General features: G+C 40.0%; 1 pseudogene; it reads left to right on the top strand.

Moving 5' to 3' along the window:
• The first annotated feature begins 1,243 nt into the window (after positions 1–1,243).
• Positions 1,244–1,323, top strand: LOC129053111 (U4 spliceosomal RNA; annotated as a pseudogene).
• Positions 1,324–13,490: the final 12,167 nt, after the last annotated feature.

Here is a 13,490-nt window from a genome sequence, read left to right on the forward strand (position 1 = left end):
TGAAATCTAGAAAATATTTCCCAGGAAAGAAATATGTTTTAACTGCTCAATAGAAAAACAAGTCCTTTGTTATTAATGCACTGATGCTTATGACGTCTTCACTATCTCAGAGATTAAAGGATTTCTTGGAGATGTCGAGTGCCTGGTATTGCTAAAGCTTTTGGAAAGTTTTGCAGACAGATCTTATTGTTTTGCAAACATTTCCCCCTTCTACATACTTTGAAAAATGATTTCAGATCTCTTTCGAGAAGCTTTCTTTTTCATAGTTTCCTTATTGGCTTTATTGCTTTCCTGTGCCAGCAAGAAAACCATCTGAGCCAGCAGCACAAAGACTTAAAAACATTTGAAGAAGCAATCATTGCTGCCACTTTAGGGAATGTATTTTTCTAAAAACACGGGAACCTGGGGGCTGAGGAATTGTATGACTACAGATGGTGAGCTGGGTCAAGTGGGACTACTTCAGAATTTTGGAGTACGCCCTGTGTCTAGAAATCCTTGTGGGTGTTGAATGCCTCCCTTTGTGGGGCAGTGTGGTGTAGTGGTTATGGGCACTGGATTTGGACACAGACCACTTTGGCTTGACTCATATCTCTGCTACTGATTGGATGGCCAATCCTAGACCAGTTACTCATTCTGTCTGTGGCTCACCCTCTTCATCTGTGAAATGGACATGATAATATCAATATCTATCTTAAAGAATCTTTATAAAGATTGAAAGAATTAAAATACATGCGAGCACTTAGAATGCCTGGCATATAGAAAACACTCAATAAATGTTACTATTACAATTAACGAGAGGAAGACAAGAATCACAACAAATCAGGTTTTTTTGTGTGTGTGTGTGATTTGCGAATTATTTCTGTTATTGTTTTTTAATTTTTTTAACTTTTAAGTTCAGGGGTACAGGTGCAGGATGTGCAGGTTTGTTACACGGGTGAACATGTGTCACGGGGGTTTGTTGTACAGACTGTTTAATCACCCAGGTATTAAGCCTAGTGTCCATTAGTTGCTTTTCCTGATCCTCTTCCTCTTCCCACCCTCCACCCTCCACCCTCTGATAGGCCCCAGTGTGTGTTTTTCCCCTCTATTTGTCCATGTGTTCTCATCAACAAATCAGGTTTTCTTTTGAAATTTTGTTACCTATGGAATGGTGTATATGCATGTGTGTTTCCACCTAGGCTGTTAAATATTGGCAGTGGATAACCTTATAAGGTATACATGTAAATGCAAAATTGTCATGACAATTTTTGTGCAGAGGTGATATTGCAGCTAATGAGATTTTAATCAAAGCACAATTATTGCTGATTGAAAGTTGTCATCAGCTTAGGTAACATAGAAAGACCCTGTCTCTACAACAAAAATTAAAAAAAAAATTAGCTGGGTATAGTGGCCCAGGCTTGTAGTCCTAGCTACTTGGGAGGCTGAGGCAGGAAGATCACCTGAGCCCAGGGGTTCAAGGCTGCAGTGAGCTATGAGTGCACCACTGCACTCCAGCCTGGGTGACAGAGCGAGATTCCATCTCTAAAAAAGATTAAAAAGGAAGAAAGAAAGTTGTCATGACTGTTAATGTATTGTTAGGTGAGATTAATCATATTTTAATGCTAAACTTTAGCTCAGACATCTCCTCTTAGTTCTAGACCCCTTTGGATTAATGGTACCTCAAATTCAACATATCCCAAACTTATCTCAAACTTGTTCCAATTCCTGCATAACCCAACTCAGTAAATATATCAGTATCTATCCAGTTTCACAAACCAGAAACTTGGGGTCACCTTTGACCCTTCAGTATCTTTCACCAGATCCAATTCACCAGCTTGCCAATTTTAACTCCTGCCATGGTCTGAATGTTTGTGTCCCCCCAAAAATTCTTATGTTGAAACCTAATCTCCAATGTGATAGTATTAAAAGATGGGGCCTTGAAGAGGTGAGGAGGTCATGAGGGTGGAGCCCTCATGAATGGGATTAGTGTCCCTATAAAAGAGGACTGAGAGAGCCTCCTTCACCCCTTTCACCATGTGAGGATGCAGCAAGAAGGCGCCATGTACGAGAAAGTGTGCCATCAGCAGACACCGAATTTTCCAGAGCCTTGGACTCCTCAGCCTCCAGAACTGTAATAAATAAATGTTTGTTGTTTATGAGCTACCCAGTCTATGGTAGGTTGTCATAGCAGCCTGAATGAACCAAGACACCTCCTAAATATCTCTCAAATTGGGCATATCTTTCCATTACCATTATTCATAACTATCGTAATCCAAGCCATCTTATCTCACATAAACTACTAGGTTAGCCTCATTGGTCTACGATCATCCATTCTTTTCCACATTAAATCCATTCTACCCAGTCTGGGCAACATAGTGAGAGCCCAACTCTACAAAAAATTTAAACTAAATTAGCTGGATGTGGTGGTCTGTGCCTATAGTCCCAGCTACTTGGGAGGCTGAGGCAGGAGAATCGCTGGAGCCCGAGTTTGAGATTACAGTGAGCTATGATTGTGCCACTGCATTCTAGCCTGGGTGACAGAGTGAGACTCTGTCTCTGAAAATAATAATGGTAATAACAATGATACTACTACTACTACTACTAAAAATCCCTTCTTGTTAAAACTCAGATTCAGCTTTATTCTTTTAACTGGCATCCTGCTGGATTTACTAGTGCTTTCCATTTATCCCCTCTGTAAAATATACAATCCATGCGCACTGCATACTGACTGCTCATTGTTAGTAGATGACTCTTCAGGATGCTCACATATTTCTGTCCCTACCTGTGAAGCTGTGTGTTTACTAAGAATCCCTAACCTGTTTTTGTCACTTTTTGAAATAATTACATAATTTAATGAACCATTACATAAGTTGATGAAACATGAACACATTCATATTTCAGAGAGGGAGGTTTTTTTTTCTAAAAAAATTAGATTGAATGCTTTCGGAAGACTCAGTAAAGGCAGGTTGCTATAAAAATTGCTGTTTAATTAGGTATAAGTGATAAAACTGCAAAATATCTCAGAAAATAAAACTCTAGGAGGATTCTGCACTCAGAATGCTTGCAAATGTATTTAATTCTTTCTTTAAAAAATTGAAATGGAAAATTGTAGAAAACACCGTATAGAGAGAAACAGGCCAAGGAAAGACATTCATCTAACCCACATTTAAAACACAAAGTTGGCCAGGTGCGATGGCTCACGCCTGTAATACTAGCACTTTGGGAGGCTGAAGTGGGTGGATTGCCTGAGCTCAGGAGTTCGAGACCAGCCTGGGCAACATGGTGAAACCATGTCTCTAGGAGAAATACAAAAAATTAGCTGGGTGAGGTGGTATGTGCCTGTAATCCCAGCTACTCGGGAGGCTGAGGCATGAGAATCGCTTGAACCTGGGAGGCGGAGGTTGCAGTAAGCCGAGATTGTGCCACTGCACTCCAGCCTGGGTGACAGAGTGAGACTCTGTCTCAAAAACAAAACAAACAAACAACAAACAACAACAACAAACCACAAAGTCTGGGATCTGCATGGAAAGAGTGGTGAATGGATGCACATTTTGAATAAAATGGTAAAGGTCTTCATGTATAATTTTTAATGATTCTTATTTTATGGAGCTTTTCAAACCAACTGTTTAATTATCTATATGGATTACATATCATCATATCATACCCTGAACTTAATATATTTGAATTCCTGCTTCTCTGTTTATCTTAGATTATAGTTCAAAACCCTTAAAATGGTTGACGGGGTCTAGTCTAGGTGAGTTGGCCCAACCTCATATTGAAACCTCAAGGTCATCTTGAAACTTGCCTCTCTCACCTCTATACTTCATTCAGTCCCTGGTACTAGCCATACAGTTTTCTTTCACAGGGACTTTCAACGTCCTAAGTTCCCTCTGCCCAGAGAACTCACCCCTTTTCTCTTCATCCCTCAGATCATTCCCTGATCTTCCTGAGTAGGTCAGATCTCTGTGGTGTTTGCTCTTGTCACATCACTTAACTCTCTATCATAGCTTTCAGCTCAATTGCAATTTTACGTTTATTTTGTATTTGACTCGTATCTTCTGTACTAGTTTCCTAGGGCTGCCGTAACAAATTATCACAAACTTGGTTTAGAACAACATAAATTTATTCTCTCACCATCCTGGAGGCCAGAGGTCTGAATCAAGATGTCAGCAAGGCCATGCTCCCTCCAACGGCTCTAGGGAAATGTCCTTCCTTGCCTCTTCCAGCTTCTGGTGGCTCCTTGTATTCCTTGGCTTGTGGCAGCATCACTGCATTCTCTGCTTTTGTCTTCATGTGGTCTTTTCCCCTGTGTCAATTAGTCTTTTTCTTCTGTCTCCTATAAGGACACTTATTGGATTGAGGGCCCACCCTCATTCAGGATGATCTCATTTCAAGAAATTTACCTTAATTATATCTGCAAAGACCCTTTTCCAAATAAAGTTATACTCATAAGTTTTGAGTGTGCATATCTTTTGGGGGGCGACTATTCAATCCATTAGGTCTACCTACCCCAATAGACTCTCAGTTCCACAATGGCAAGAATTATGTCAGTCTTTGCCTATTACACTGCCTGACACATAGTAGGTGCTCAACAAATATTTATTCCTTGAATGAATAAATGGATCATCTTTTGAAGTGTCTAAACTTACTAAAATTATTAATCAATTAAATGGAAGTATTGGACTACTGAAATGCTGATGTAGGTATGCTGATCACATTTTTAAAGCAAACAGAATTCATTAATTTTTATAAAATAAAAAATTATCTTGCTCTACAAAGCAAGTACCTGCTATTTTTTAAGTGTACCAAGCCCTCCTTTCCCTCCTCCAATTGACCACTTATTTCACAATCCTTTAGAATAAAACTTGAAGGTCTAAGATCTAATTCCTTCTGGTTTAGTATCATTTATCTAAAATTTAAAAAAGGGTCTACTGATACTGGCCCAGTGAACCTTTAGTGATGAAGAGATAACTATGGGCATAATAGGAGAGAAGGAATGACAGGAGACCATGCAAAGAGTTAGGACTCATACTCTCTATCTCATAAATGTAAGCACTTCAAAGTAAGTGTCCTTTAAATACAGCATCTTGAAGTCATGCATTTCTTGACAGCGTTATTGCTGTTTATGACTATTACAGCTTCTAATAATAGTGAAGATTTCACCAAGAGACAAAGGACAAAAATTCTCAACAAACCCAAAGCATATCCATCTCCCAAATGTTTGAAGCTCAGGCTGCCCATTTTATTTAAATTTTTGCCTGGAGTCAAATGTGGCACAGCCAGTGTGGTTTCAGCATCGGATGTACACATCCTACAATTATAGAAAAGTATATTTATATTATGAGCTACTGGGCAGAAGCTGTGCCTAGGTTTCCAGACATTATTTGGCATTCTGGAATGTAAGAAAACAATGAGAGGCAGCACAAACGATAATGGTTGTAGAGGTGTCACTATTGACCCCCTTCATGAAACAGTTCCCTGTTAGGGGAGATTAAGGCTGACTAGAAGCAAGTCACTGGATCAAGGGGTCCTGTCCTCTTCCTGGTGAGAAACAATGATCAATTTCTATGAAGTCTTCTTTTAGCTGATGAATATGGGAGTGGGCTGTTAGCTTCATTTTCGTTCCCAAGAGCTACAGAGAGGAGGAGCTTGGGTGCCAACCAGGAAAGGCTGCCATGTGCATTAGCAGATAATTGCAGTAGCAATTTATCATTTGTTAAGTGTCTAGAAGGTCCCAAGCGTTTTTCCTATATTATAGCAAATCCTCACAACAACCTGGTATGGTAGAGATTCCTAGCTTCAATTTATAGACAAAGAAATCAAGGCTCAGAGAGGCTAAAAAAAATTGGCCTTTAGTCACACAGCTAATAAATATCTCTTAGAATTGGAACCCAGACTGTTTGGCTCCAGAGCCCATATATTTTCCACTTTGCCAAGGTGCCTTCCAGAGTTTGCTCTCTAAAGAGAAGAGCCAGTCCTTTGGTGACTTATTGCTAAGAGGGTCTTAGATGGCACGTGGATTTTTTGCTTTTCAAACTGAGATATTCACACCAGCAGGTGTATGACAGGCCAGGGTAAGCGAAACCACGGAATAAACTTGATGCATCTTTCATGCAAAATCATCTATGAGGTCTATTTTATATGAAAATAAACTTTTTAAGATGAAACAAAAGATTGAAAATATATTTCCAGCTTTTGGAAACTGCTTTGGGCTAAACCATCAGATGCCAGATGCGGGGAAAATAGAAATCACATTCATCCTTCTCTACCTTGAGAAGGGCTTCTATAGGAAAGTTCGAGAAATAGTGCAATAACATGGGAAAACTCAGTTGTGGGAGTATATCAGTCAGTGCTCAGTTAGGAAAACAGAATTAGTCTAGGTATTTCAGAGCTAATTTGATATAGGAAATTGTTTACAAAAGAATTGGCAAAGTGCAAGGAGCAAAAAGGGAAAGTTAGGTACCACAGAGAGTAGCCACTGCAAGAAGTTACCCTAGGGACTGGAGGAACCATTACTAGGCCTGGAGGAACAAAAGGTAAGAGGTGATGTTTTCAGAGCTCAGGAGCATATTTGTCACTGAAATTATCCACTGCTGCAGCTTTTGGAATCTTGTCACTCTTGAAAACACCAAAGGCCACTGAAGTCTGCAGCTGCCCATCATGTCAAGATCTGCTAATGTCACTGTAGTACCCAGTGGCTGGCAGCCACCAGCAATTGCCCATCATCACAGCTGCTGGAAAAATAGAAGGCCATCTGCTGAGTCAGAGATGCCACCAGAAGCAGGAGAAAAATGTCTTCTCCCTTCCTTCCACCTTCCTATGTCCCCTCATTCCTTCCCATTGGCAGAACCTAAACTGAGGCCAACAGGCCATGGAGTCTGGGAAATGTAGTTTGCAGGTTTCCAGTCCCCTCCAACAAACAGATGAGTAAAGAAGGATAGGAATGGTGCAGTCAGGCAATTGACTCACCATAGCCTATTATGTGTTTAGTAACATATTTCCATAAAGGTTTACCTTATATTCCCCATCCCCCCAGGAAGTTAAGAAATGTGTATCTCATTTGAGAGAAGTATATACAAGTATTCTATGCTTTCCCAAATCTATTTGGTTCCTGAGTTCAGATAGCAAGAGTTTGTATAACAAGTTCAGATAGTGAGGAATACTTTTTTTCTTTTTCTAAAGCAACAAGCCTTTATTATGTGCGCCAGTGTCAGGCCTCACATATAGAATCATGGAAGTGCTGAAGGCATCCAATGGATTCACTTCTTGATCCAGCAAGCAATCATATGATGACCTTACTGAGAATAACTTCCTCAGGGAAGGGTTCAGAGTAGTTGCACATTATGCTGCATGGTTAATATGTATTCTGCAAAATGTAAAGCTTTTATATGCCAATATTTTCTTTTTGGCAAATGACGTATACTACAGCCTCCTTTTTTATAGCTTTGCAATGCCTACATACATTGGAGGCTTTGAGTAGTTCTGTAGGTGACAACCACCCAATTTAATCTCATCTTATTTGATCTTGGAAGTCTCTTTTTACTGACTGCCGTCAGGGCCCTATGACCTGCTGCCACAGGGAACCACCATCAGGGCTGTCAGCCAACGTGTGAAACATGTCCAATTTTTTCTTTCAGGAAAGTGTAATGTAAACTCTGAACTTAATTCTTTGGCTCTAGCTTTCCTTGCTTTGTAACTTTGACAAATTGTTTTCACCCTCCAAGCCTTCATTTCTTTATCTACAAAATGGGGTAGTGGGGGGGCAGGGGGGCGTGATGGCTGACGCCTCTAATCTCACCACTTTGGGAGGCTGAGGTGGGCAGATCACTTGAGCCCAGGAGTTTGAGACTAGCCTGGGCAACATGGTGAAACCCTGTCTCTACAAAAAATACAAAAATTAGCCGAGTGTGGTGGTGTGCACTTGTGGTCCCAGCTACTCAGGAGGCTGAGGTGAGAGGATCGATTGAGCCTGGGAGGCAGAGGCTGCAGTAAGCAGTGATCATGCCACCGCACTCCAGCCTGAGTGACAGAATGAGACCCTGTCTCAAAACAAAACCAAACAAACAAAAAATGAAAAACAAAGTAGAGCAGGTGATATCTATTTCACAGGCTTCTTCTAAAGACAAAATGAGATTATATGCATGCTCTATGGCAAATTGTAAAGTATCTCACCAACCCAAGGATTCTAGGCTTCTCTAAGGTCTACTTGAGGTCCCCAACCCTTAGGGTTGGTCATGATGCCTCTCTGCAGTGTGTCCTCTTGAACAAGATCTCAGTTCTGGAGCCCTTTCTCCTCCTTCCTGCAATTCAATACTTACCTGGGGCTTGTCACAATCTTCTGGCTCCAGCTCTCAGGTGAATCCTGGAAGTCATAACTGATTAATTTGGCCTTCTCTGTCCCCCTCTAAACCATCCTAGACTCTGTTTCCAGAGATATCATTCTGAAACACATTTCTGATCTTTTCACTCTCATATTTAAAATAAAACAAAACAAAATTTTCATTAACTCCCCTTTGCTTACCATATCAAATTCAACCCTTCTTAGGTAGATAGTCCCTTTTCTAATCTTATCTGCCCCTCACCTGTAGCATCAAAGTTCCTAGTCATCCAGTACACCCCTTGCTCTCTACTAAAACACTAAGAGAGCTGGGTGCCAATTTTGGCAGAGCTACTTATCAGCTGTGTGACCTTGGACATGTTACTTAAACTCTCTGTGCCTCAGTTTTCCTCCTTGGTAAATGGGGATAGTAATAATACTTATTTTATGGGATTCCTTTTTAGGATTACATGAGGTAATGTGTATTAAGTTGTTAGTACTGTACGTGGCATTATTAAGTGGGCAGATAATGTCATTTTTTTTTACTATTCATATTCTTGTTACTATCAGACCCTCATAATTTCCTTTCTCTTCTCCAGCTCTTTCTTCATCCAGGGATGACTTTCATCTTAGCTTAATCACTTAAAATATTACTCATTTGTTTTTAATGTAACTTGGACAAATTATTTTAGCGCTCTCAGCCTTTGTTTCTTCATCTATAAAATAGATAAAGTCATATTTACCTCATAGGCCTTTTCTATGGGATAAATGAGATTATATGAAAGCTCTATGGCAAATTGTAAAGTATCTTGCAAGCTTTCTCTATAAGCATTCTTTGACTATTTTCTGATTACTTATCTTCACTTTGATATCCCCTGAAAATGATATCCTCATAGGATTTTTGTACTTTATTTTTGGTATTTGTCATATCACAGCCTTGTTATAATTTGCCTTGTTATTTATATACATATATAGATTGAATACTTCTTAAAGTTAAGATTGATGTCTACAGCTGATGCAGTACAAGGCAGCAAAGTAAGTTTGCTTAATTGAGTTGAAACCTAAATTTATAATACAGCTTTAGTTGCTTTAGTCGATAACATGGGTTAGTATATTTTATTTGCACATTTCTTTACCCCAGGAAAGGGATCTCCAAAGGTGGGATTTCAGCCTTCACTGAATAGGCTATTAGTATAGAACGGTGCTGTTCCAAGAGTGGTTTCCAGACCAGCAGCAGTAGCATCAGCAACTGGGTGCTTGTTAGAGCTGCAGAACCTTGGGGTCCACACCAGTCCTACTGAATCATATTCTCTGGGGCTGGGTAGGAATCTGTGTTTTAACAACCTGCTAAATTCTTATGCATGCTAAAGTCTCAGAAGCATTGGCATAGACAGTATGCATGAAAAAAATTTTAATTTTCTTCATTTGGCATTTTATAGAGGAGTGCCTATTTGTAACAGTCTGTTTGATCAAAGGCAATTTATTTTAGCAAAATGTACCATGTTTTCAAGTAAGCAAAATTTCTTAGAATTTAACAGAATTTCCTCTAGTTCCTCAATGTATGAGGAGTAGTAATTTTTATTGGTTTATCATATCTATGGTAAATTTTAATTTCAAAAAGACAAACAGAGAGAGAAAAAAGACTAAGAGGTAAAAATGCACCGACTGGTACTTACTTAATCAAGTCTATAAAACTGTGACTTGTTTTTGCAAGAATGTGAGGCTGTTGATCGTATCCTTCTTAGAAGGGCTATCCCAGACTGTTAAATGGAAAAAAATAAAAACATCTTAAGTGCTCTCTTTTTACACTTTGAAGGCCTTATCCTTCCATACTGAAAAATGGGGATTCTATATTGCAAACAGTAATGGTTCACGGCTGGAACCTGTTATAAATGTCGTCTTCCTGGCTGTGGGAATAAACACTTCAGAGCTTAGATAGTAATTATTGTCACATGAAAAGCAGGGAGGCATATTATAACTTCTCAACTATCAGAAAGCCCTCTTCTTGCAAATGGCAGCACTTCACAGGGACTTTTACACTGTACCGTTTATAATTTTCATGGCTGACCTGTTATTTTAAAATACCAACAGGAAGATTAAGAATGTTGACAGGAAAGCAGTACCAACCAGTGCCCTTTGGTCCTCCTAAACTTGAACCAGAAAGCTCCCTTGCCTTTTAAGGAAGATTATAATCTGCTAAAATAGAAAAAGGAATGACAAAAGGATTATGTCCTATAATAAGTTTAGGACAATCCAGAATTTTCCTCAAGTAATTGCAGACTGCAGTGTGATTGTTTACATGTGTTTGTTCTGACTGGGCAATTTGGGCATAGATTGTTTCTAGTACAAGAGTAGGACAAAGGATGGAAGAGATTTTTGCCTGAAAGTTTGATCTGTTCCTGAACTCTGGACTGTTTTGGGACCTCATCCTTTGGTAGATTGCCAATGAAATAAATCATACAAGACTTTTGTGAAACATGTATTACCTCAGGACATTGGGACTTCTAAGCAGATAGAACTAAATGGGATTAAGTAAATTAATACTTGTAAAGCACATTGCATAATGCCTGGCACAGGGCAACTGCTATATAAATGTTTGCTAAATGGGACATTCTACTTTGAAAAAAGATAAGTTCTATCTATCTGTATTTCTAGAAACATTTTGGATTAGAAAATGAATGGATCTTGAAAGAAGGGTATCCTAGGGTTCAGGCTGTAGAACCCCACAATGCAGTTGGCACCAATTATCTTTTTAGCTGGTGACTACCATATATGCCAAATTTCTACTTAAGATTCCTTGTGGCAATGCAGAGTTGCAGAAAGCACATTGCATTTGGGGTCTCATTCTAGACATAGCATGGCCACCTATTAGGTAAGAACCCTGGGCAAGTCCCTTCACTGCTCCCTGATCCTCATTTTCCTTAGATGTAGAGGCTCACATTAAATACGTCTAAGAACTTTGTAAACTTGAAAGCATTATTCACATGGATGGTTTTATCCTCAGGTATTTACTTCTGGTATAACTGTGGAGTTGGGGAAGCTTACGTATTTGGTGAGTCACCAGGGATGAATAGCTGAGTTGACATATTTTCCAGAGGAATGGCAGGATGCTACAGAAAGAATGTCAGGAAACTCCTTTTGAATGAAATGGCATGGTGGGGGAAGGAAGAGAATCCCTCAGTTGCTGCCACAAAAACTTTGTCAGAAATTAATGGAAAACATTTATTGTAATTGTCACAGCTTCTTGCCTATCTAGCATGCATTCTGCCTTATTTTCTAACAGAACTATGCATTTTTTTTTTCAGCCATGTGTCCCGGGGGAAGCTAATCTCATCCACCTCTTCAGGGATGCCTGATTGACTTAAGGTTATTCCTATTGTCCTTAAATGGACACATGATCAACTCTGGCCAATGAGACTGAAGAAAGCTGCTGAGGGGACTTCTGGGAAAAGTTTATTCACCCCCAAGAGGGAACCACAAAAAGAAATAGTCTCTCTTTTACTTGTGAGCTAAAACCAGCCATCCCAACTGACATGGGACTTCCCATAGATTATCTTATCTATCATCACAGCAGTCTTCAGGATAGGTGGTGTTGTCCCCACTACATGGAATGCGGAAACCAAGAGGTTAAGTTGCTCAGGGTCATCCAACACCTAGGTGGAAGATTTAGAACTCAAATTGAGGTCTGTTCAACTTCAAAGGCTGTGCTCAAGTTGTTGTTGTGGTCTAAACTTTGCCTCAGATGAAAACTTGTCAAGAGGCAGTATATTTACTGTGCTGTGGCCATGAAGCTAGCAGAGACTGGGAGCTGGATGGTCTAAGGGTTTTTCTTTCTTCCTTCCTTTTTTTTTTTTTTTTTTGATGTTGGCTTTGCTGTCTAGCATTTGACCTTTCTGGACCTCCATTTCATCATGTGTAAGACAGTTGGACCAGATGTTTATTGAGGTTCTTTTTGGCTTTGAGATCTTTCGAAATAACTTAGTAAATAACAGGGAGGGATAAGAGAAAATGAAAAAACATACATTTGGTATCTTGAGAAAGGGCACCAGTCAGGATTTCCCCTTTCAGCCTGAGGTTCAGAGTTACAATGCATCAGTGATATTGCTGAAGAACAGCAGAAAGTTCCACATGGCATTCAATGGAACAAACCAAACCAGCTAAGATCCTTGCTACAATAAGAGGAACAGAGCTAAAAAGAGGCCAGATAAGGGATATTTTCTGTAGGATACTCCTCATCAATCCAGCCAGCTTGATGGCTGAGTTCCTGAAGAGGGAGTTAGGCTCTGAGGAGCATTTGTGCTTTCACTTCCTTCCATTCCCAGAGTGCTTAAAACAGGGTGGGGCAGGGGTATATGAGGCATTTTTCAATACTTGACTTCTGTATGCTTCCTATTGCTGGAAAAGTTTCTGTGATGTTATCACCAAGGATAGCAATAGTGCTTAGAGATTCTTCAGCCCTGAATCATGAAGGAGGGGCACCTTGCAGGAGACACTGAAGCTCTCTCATTTGGGGCCAAGAAAGGAGTGGAGACTCTTGTAGATAGCATGAGTCCATTAAGCCCCTTTCTGATCGATGTTAGTTTTCTAGGGCTGCCATCGCAAAGTATCACAAACTGGGTGGTTGAAAACCACAGTTTATTGTCTCACAATTTTGAAGGCTAGAAGTTGAAAATCAAGGTGTCAGCAAGGTCATGCTCCCTCTGAAACCCGTAGGGGAGAATCCTCCTTGGCTCTCTCCTAGCTTCTGGTGGTTGCTCGCAACCCTTGGCATTCCTTGGCTTGTAGATACATCACTCCAGTCTCTGCCTCCATCATCACATGGCCGTCTTCTCCCTGTGTATCTCTTCTCTTCTTATAAAGATACTAGTCATAATGAACTAAGTGTGCACATAAGGTTATATTCTGAGGAATTTGGGGCTAGGAATTCAATATATATTTTAGGGGGACATAATTCAACCATGCACCCTTCCAGGTAAACTTCTGCCCATACCTAACTGAGTTCTTGCTATATGAGGCAGTGAGTTTGTTTATCTGGGGTTGCTTTTCAAAGCCAGTCTTTATGTTTGTTGAAAAATGATTCTATCTTCAAGAAATTATGTGGGGCAAAGGAGGAGCTGGATGTTCCTGGAGCAGCAGCCAAAGGATGTGGTCCCCCAGATCAGAGCTTCTCAAATGTAGGATGCACACAAATCCC

The sequence above is a fragment of the Pongo abelii genome, chromosome X (genome assembly GCF_028885655.2).
Source record: "Pongo abelii isolate AG06213 chromosome X, NHGRI_mPonAbe1-v2.0_pri, whole genome shotgun sequence".
Lineage (NCBI taxonomy): Eukaryota > Metazoa > Chordata > Mammalia > Primates > Hominidae > Pongo > Pongo abelii.